We start from the raw sequence: 8356 nt of genomic DNA on the forward strand, positions 1-8356 counted from the left end.
CTCCTTCTAGAACTCACTGGTTTGTGAGCTCCATGAGGGCATGGACCATGTCTCCTCCAGGTGGCATCCCCACATCCTAGCACAACACCTGGCACTAATTAATAAACGTTTGTTGAATTCATTAGCTTATGTGTTGAGCTAACTAGCTAATTAGAGAGGCACTTGTTTCTTTCCAGCTGTGCAGTTGCTCCCTCTCATTTCCATCATTTCCCACGAGTCTGAAATGTACAAGGCTGGTTATACAGTAAAGAAAGGAAAATGTCTTCAAAAGCTCATGAAATGTATACATCTAAATGGATGGCATGAATTAGACATTGCCTTGGGACACAGGAGCTAGACACCATAGTGAGGATGCCATAGCTCAAAAATTTTTTCAAAACTCTATCAGAGTGTGTTAGCTGCAAAGGAAAATCAATCATAATGGTGAAAACTATAAATTTCAGCCTAGAGGCAACGTTGTCAATCTTCTTCAACTGAAAATCTCCCCAGCTTTGGAAAGGAAAATGGCTTGTCAATGGCCAAATGCATGCTTCTCTTGTGAAAATAATATTTTCCTTGTAGCTCTGAATTTTTCAAAAGAAAATCTTTTTGGCACACTTTTGGAAACGTATTTTTCTCAATTGTTTTCTTTTTTCTTTTTTTTATGCAAACAGCCATTTGTCTTCATCTATTTTGATGATAATTCTGAGTTATTTTACCTGCATTTAACTAAAGAGGACTCTTGTAGAGTCACCTGTGAAATAGTCTTATAAACAAACAGATAATGTTTTCTGCTTGCACCAAGCCTTTAAACACAGAAAACAAAACTCCAGCTTTTTAGGCCACTTCCTTTCTTACCAGGAAAGCATACAATCATCAAGTCATAATTAATATCAAATATTTCCTGCCTCAAACGAACAACAAAAGCTCATTTCCACATATTGCTGCAAAACCTCGCTTATTTAGAATACTTACAGGGAGGGCTTTGGAGAAAGTGTGTGAAGGGGTAGGTTGGGGAAGGTCAGACCATTAAAAATCTGAATTACATCTCATTTTTTAAAAAATATATTTTTATTGATTTTTTACAGAGAGGAAGGGAGAGGGATAGAGAGTCAGAAACATCGATGAGAGAGAAACATCGATGAGCTGCCTCCTGCACACCCCGCACTGGGGACGCGCCCGTAACCAAGGTACATGCCCCTGACCGGAATCGAACCTGGGACCCTTCAGTCTGCAGGCTGATGCTCTATCCACTGAGCCAAACCGATTAGGGCTACATCTCATTTTTTAAAAAAGAAGTACTATTTTTATTTCAGTACAGGATAAACAAAACACATTTGAAAAAAGTCAATAGTTGAGATTTATTTTTTTAATATGTCTTTATTGATTTTGAGAGAGAAAGAGAGGAAGGGAGAGAGAGAGAAACATCTATGTAAAAGAGAAACATTTGTTGGTTGCCTCCCACACACACCCCTATCAGGGATTGAACCAACAACCTAGGCATGTGTTCTGACCAGAAATCAACAGGCAACCTTTGGGTGCACGGGACAACGCTCAACCAACTTAGCCAGACTGGCCAGGGCTGAGGTTTATTTTTAAATGTATACTTCAAAATAAGTCTGCAACTCATTTGTTCATTCATTTAATCATGCATTCAACAAACAGATTTGAGTATCTACAACATGCCAAGCACTGTTCCAGGTGCTGAAAATACAGCAATAACCAAGACAAAGTCCCTACACCAATAGGTTACATTCCAGTGGGGAGACCATGAGCAGAGGGTCGAATACATGATACAATTTCAGATAATATCAAACATGATGAAGAAAAATAAAGCGGATGAGAGGACAGGCACAGGTGGCGTGGACTGTTTCAGGCAGGATGCTCAGGGAGGGAGTCTCTGAGGGAGAGACTTGAATGAAGGGAGGGTGTGAACCACAAGAAGACCCATAGAAAATGTCTTCCAGGCATTGGAAGAGCAAATACAAAGGCCCTAGGGTGAGATGAGCTTTTAATATTCAAGGGCCAACAAGAAGGCCAGGATGTCAAAGTGAAGAAGGGGATGACGTACATCAGAACGATCATCAGGACCCAAATGGTGAGGAGCCCGGAGGACCACAGTACAGAGATAGGTGTTAAGTGTAACAGAATTTCAAAGACAGAAGGAGCTGATCCTAATGTAGACTGACATCTCCAATTTGATCATGAACAGAGGCAAACAGACCCACTGAAGTCACATGGCCATAGCTGACTGACCTAGACCTGACTCTTGACCAGTGAGCCAGTCAGAGAAGGCCTCAGTCTCTGCTGGTGGCAGGAACCACTGTGAGAACATTCAGGACCGATGGATAGTACTGTTTTGCCTGTGGGCCAGAGATGCAAGAACACTGCCCTGCAGTAAACAGAGAAGTAGAGATCAGGGACCCATGGAGGCCCCCAGCATATTTGTTCCTCGCTCCCCCACCCTAAAACCCTCCTGCCCTTCATTCTGATACTATATCCTTATAGTAAGTTCCACCTTCTGCTTGGGCCAGCTCCAGCTGATTTCTGTTTCTTAAAACCAAAGAATCTCAACTAATAGCTATTTGAAGAACACCACCCCCTTACCTGCTGGTGTAATGCTAAAGGCTGTGTGCACTGGAACTGGCAAGAGGTCCAGCTTCCAAGAGGAATTGTGAGATCTCTGCCCAAATCTGTGCTTAGTGAAGCCATGTCAGCTATGGTGGGAGTATTTACACCACAAAAATTGGCAAATGTGACAAACCAGGGCTTATTTTCAGAGAGCTGGATGGCATCACACCTGTCTAGAGATAAACACCAATGGGCTCTAGAGTCACAGTTCATATCCCAGCTCTGCTGCTTCCTGTCTTAGGTAAATTATTTATCCTCTCTGGCCACAGCTTCCTCATTGTAAAATGGAGATAATCAGTGTCTACCTTATAGAGACAATGAAATAAAGATCATACAGGTAAAGTGCTGAGAACAGTGCCTGACACACAATAACTGCTCAATACATATCAGTTAACTAGCAGTATGATTCTTGTTGAAATTAGAAATAAGAATATTTTTTGTGGTTCTAAAAGTCCAATTTGTTCAACAAGACATGAAACAAAAGCCAGAAGTACATAACTACGAAACTGTGAAAACAAATTCATCGTGATTCACAGATAATGTGATTGTAAGCTAGACCACCCAACAAATCAATGGGAAAACAATTTAGGATTGATAATGGAATTATATAGGTATCTGAATAAAAGAGATATATTTTTTAAATCAATAGCTTTTGAAAACCATTTCTCAGAATTTATCCAAAGAGAATAAACATACTGCAAGGGAAGCCCGGGTCCTGGGTGCCAGAGGGAAGGTAAATTGTGATATGCTAAAGAAATGCACTGTGAACATTATAGCAAGCAAACACACACACACCAAAAAACAGGAATAGCTAATAAACCAAAGAGGAAATAAAATAAATCATAAAAATTACTCAATCCAAAAAAAGTCAGAAAAAGAGGAAAAGAGTGAACAAAAGAGAAAAAGCAAAAACTAAATCCAAATAGCAAAGTGGCAAATTTAACCCATGATTTAAGTGCAGAGATGGTCAGATTGAATACCAGTAAAAGAGCAGGAACCAAATCTATGCTATCTACAAGAAGCAAACTTTAAATATAATGACACAAGCAGGTTAAAAGTAAAAAGATGAACAAGGTATGCCATGCCAACACTAATCAAAAGAAAGCTGGAGTGTCCATATTACTATTCAATGAAGCAGACTTCAGAGCATATAAGAGGCATCATCACAGAGAGGAAGAGGGAGGGGAGAATGGGTGAAAGGTGAAGGGATTGTGAAGTAGCAATCAGTAGTACCAAATAGTTCTAGGGATGTAAAGTACAGCATAGGGAATGTAGTCAATAACCCTGTATGGGGTGAGGACCACTTTGTAAAGTATACGATTATCTAACCACTATGTTGTATACCTGAAGCTAATCTATAATAATCTACACTAATAAAAGAGAAACATGGTAATTAGCGTACGACCGCTACCCTTTTCATTGGCTAATCAGTGAGTATATGCAAATTAACTGACAACCAAGATGGCGGATAATTTGCATATGTCGGCTCCAAGCCACAGACTGAGGCTTTAGGCCTAGGCCGGGGAGGAGCCAGCCAGCGATCAGCTGTGGCGGGAGCTGGGGGTGCCCTGGCCCAGGCCTAAAGCCTCGGCCTGAGGCTTTAGGCCTAGGCCGGGGAGGAGCCAGCCAGCGATCAGGCTTTAGGCATGGGCCGGGGAGGAGCCAGCCGATTGTTGATGGCGGCGGAGGAGGGGACCCAGGGCGGAGCCAGCCAGCAATTGTTGATGGCAGCTGCGGGGAGCTGGGGGTGCCCCGGCCCAGGCCTAAAGCCTCGAGCAGAGGCTTTAGGCTTGGGCCGGGGAGGAGCCAGCCAGGGATCGTTGATGGCTGCGGTGGCGGGGACCTGGGGGTGCCCCGGCCCAGGCCTAATGCCTCGGCCAGAGGCTTTAGGCTTGGGCCGGGGAGGAGCCAGCCAGCGATCCTTGTTGGCCACGGTGGCTTGGAGCTGAGGGTGCCCTGGCCCAGGGCTAATGACTCGCCAGAGGCATTAGGCCTGGGCAGGGGCCAAACCAGCAATTGGTGTGAACTACAGAGGAAATACCTTTCCTGACTGCTGATTGGCTAAGCTCCCTGTATGCCACTGGTAATATTCTTACTAACTTGGGTAATAAGAGTCCAAAAAGTGATCTAGGGTTTTTTTTACCACACTCCTGGAGAAAAAAATGAAGGTCTGCTGCTGGAGGGTTAAGAAATGTCATATCCTGTCTTAGCCAGTTTGGCTCAGTGGATAATGCCTCGGCCTGCCCAACGCGGTTTCTGGGTTCAATTCTGACCAAGGGCATGTACCTAGGTTGCACGTTCCTCCCTGGCTCCGGCCCAGGTCAGGGCTCATGCAGGAGGCAACCAATCAAAGTGTTCCTCTCACTTTGATGTTTCTCTCTGTCTTTCCCTTTCTCTTCCACATTCTCTAAAAATCAATGGAAACATATCCCCAGGTGAGGATAAAGAAAGAAAGAAATGTCATATCCTATGAAAGACACTTCTTGAAAATGCCTAAAGAAAGTTGTCATTTTTTCATGGTGAAGGGACTGGAGTCCGTGTTGATGAAAACACCTTGGTGGCTGCAACAGTGCGGTGATGGGGCTGGTGCCTTCCCCTGATCAGCCCGGTCAACTCCCACAAAGGGAGGCCAGACTGTGGCTTAGGCCCACTCCCTAAGGGGAGCAGGGAGCAGGTAGTAGGACATCCCCTAGGGCTCCCAGTATGTGATAGGGGGCAAGCTGGGCTGAGGGAACCCCCTCCCCAGTGCACAAATTTTTGTGCACCGGGCCCCTAGTAAAAGTATAATATGCTAATAGACTGGACATCCTTCCAGACGACCTTCCAGAGGAAGCCGGGGCTGCGAGGGAAGCCAGTGCCGGCCGCCGGGTGAAGGAAGGCCTACTCTTGCATGAATTTAGTGCATCGGGCCTCTTGTAAAAAATAATATTGAATGTAAACTGTAATTGAAAAAGAAAATAAAAAAAGAAAAACATCTGAGAGTGAAAAAAGGACTTTAAGTAATACTGATATTTTTCAGTTCAGTAAACATACTGCAAAAAGACTCATTTCTTTGAATGAGATCTACCTATTGCAGGCCTTCTTCAACCTAAGGGTTGTACAAGTTTGCCACCTACTGACCTTTTGCTAAAGTACCTCGTGCTTCTCAAAATATTGCTAGCGATCAAAATTCTTTGTCAGCAACATTCATTGAATGCATGCAACTATTTCCCAATAAAATGTGAAGCATTTTTAAAACTTTTATTTTAAAAATCCTATAAGGAGGAGCATTCAAAGCTCAAAGGTCCTACCCAAATATTAAACAATGTTCAGTGTTCGTGCTCATTTGAAGGTCCTCTGCTGACCATTCTCATTACATGTACTGCTTAATGAAAAAACAACAACAAAAGTAATCAGAAAACCTTCGGGATAGGGAGGACATTTTTCTGACACTCGGTTCACTTTGGTGCTTCTTTTCTGGCCTGCTTTCCTCCCTGGGGTCTGAGTCTGCTGCCAGCCACTCCTGGTGGCCCTTTCCTGGAGAACAAGTCCACAGAGAGCCTGACCTCTGTCTTGTTCTGAGCTGACTTCAGCTTTTTCCATGATTCTTTGCAAAGTTTTTGTTATCTAGTTTATGGCTTCTTTCCTGATTTCCAATTTCAGAGATGTTCCTAAAAATAAGCTATAAAGGGAATACTGAGGCTTTACAATAATATCTAATTACTAGTAGGCTGGGAGCTCTTAGAGCAGTGGTTCTCAACCTTCCTAATGCCGCGACCCTTTAATACAGTTCCTCGTGTTGTGGTGACCCCCAATTTCATTGTTACAAATTGAACATAATTAAAGCATAGTGATTAATCACAAAAACAATATGTAATTATATATGTGTTTTCTGATGGTCTTAGGCGACCCCTGTGAAAGGGTCGTTCGACCCCTAAAGGGGTCATGACCCACAGGTTGAGAACTGCTGTCTTAGAGGCAGACACAGAAAGCCATGCCCAGTTATTGTGTAGTGGTCCCCTGCAGACCAGCTGTGAATGTCTCAGGTCAAGATGCATCACCCCCCAAACTCTGAGGGCAGAGTCTGTCCCATTACAAATCCTCCCTTCTCCACTCCCATTTTTAATCTTTTCCTCATCCCTATTTTCCTTGCAGAACCTGTTAGGCTACCCTGCATCTCTTCCCCTTACTCTGCACGCTAGGATCTTCCCTGTAAATACTGAACAATAAAATTCTGTCCATTTGTCTAAGGGTGGAGGGCAGCAGGCCCAGAGGATTTCTGAAATCCCTAGTAGTTATCTAATTCTATGGTGATAGGCCAATCCACTGCAGAGTTGATTTAAAACACCTTAGTATAGCCCTCGCAGGTTTGGCTCATTGGATAGAGCGTCAGCCTGCAGACTGAAGGGTCCTGGGTTCAATTCCAGTCAAGGGCACATGCCAGGGTTGCTGGCTCGATCCCCTAGTGGGAGGGCATGCAGGAGGCAGCCCATCAATGATTCTCTCTCGTCATTGATGTTTCTATCTCTCCCTCTCCTTCTCCCTTCCTCTCTGAAATCAATAAAAAATATATTTCTTTTGAAAATTAAAAAACAAAACACCTTAGCATAGATATAAATGAATTGTAAAGAATCAGGGCATCTTGGAGAAATGACTGATTCCAGTAAGCAGCATGAATGTACAAGATGATCATGGGCCACTTTGTTGTTCAAGAAAGAAAAAAAAATCATCAAATACTCCTGTGATCATCTTTAAAGTTTACAGTGGCCACCTGCAGGGGTTCCAACTAATCAATGGTGGGAAAATTTGAGCATGAAAAACAAATAACTGCAAGGGATCTACACTAATAAAAGAGAAACATGCAAATTGGTGTCACTCCACTACGCCCACCAGCCAATCAGAGCGACTATGCAAATTAACCAAACAAAGATGGAGGTTAATTTGCATATGCAGGCTCAGAGCAGAACTGAAGACTGAAGACTGAAGAGGCTTAGCTTCTCCGCTGCAGCTGGACCAAAGGCCTGGGTCCCGGGTGCTGGAGGAAAACTGGTGCCAGCAGCCAGGGGAAGGAAGGCCTATTGCGCGAATCTTCGTGCAACTGGTTTCTAGTTGAAATATAAAATATAAAAACACCATTACTTCATAACACTCAAAAGATGAATATTCTGATTACTTTGGAGATTGCTACCACACCAACTAATTTTTCTTAAAATTGTTAAATAACAAACAGGAAAGAACTGGCAATTAATCCCATTTTTTCCTGTAAAAATTGGATTTCAGCATAATCAAATAGTTGATAAAAGAAAATTCTTTGTAGAAACAGCCCTACTAATAAGTGCAAACAGAATACTAGCATTAGAGTAACATCACTTTGCAACCTCTAATGAAATAATGGCTCTAAGCAATAGATGTCAATTGATGTGAACATTTTTTCCCTGAAAAGCTAATGGGAGTTTTGTAATGGAGAGATCAGGCTGACACCACCTGCGCCCACGACCAATCTTTTTATTGTTTATTTGGTGCATATCACACACTGTGAAGGATCTGAGATTTCATTCTATCTGTAAGCTAACAAATTAACCTGCCACAATTTCATGGAAGCTGACAGAAGATACAGATAAGATACAGATTCTGGGTCAGAACGTTGTGATGGTTAATTTTACGTGTCAACTTGAGTGGGCCATGGGGTGCCCAGGCATTTGGTTAAACATTTCTGGGTGTGTCTATGAGGATGAGATTAACATTTGAATCAGTAGACAGTAAAGCA

The sequence above is a fragment of the Myotis yumanensis genome, unplaced genomic scaffold (assembly GCF_028538775.1).
Source record: "Myotis yumanensis isolate MYYU_CA2020_CCGP unplaced genomic scaffold, mMyoYum1.0.hap1 SCAF_1, whole genome shotgun sequence".
Lineage (NCBI taxonomy): Eukaryota > Metazoa > Chordata > Mammalia > Chiroptera > Vespertilionidae > Myotis > Myotis yumanensis.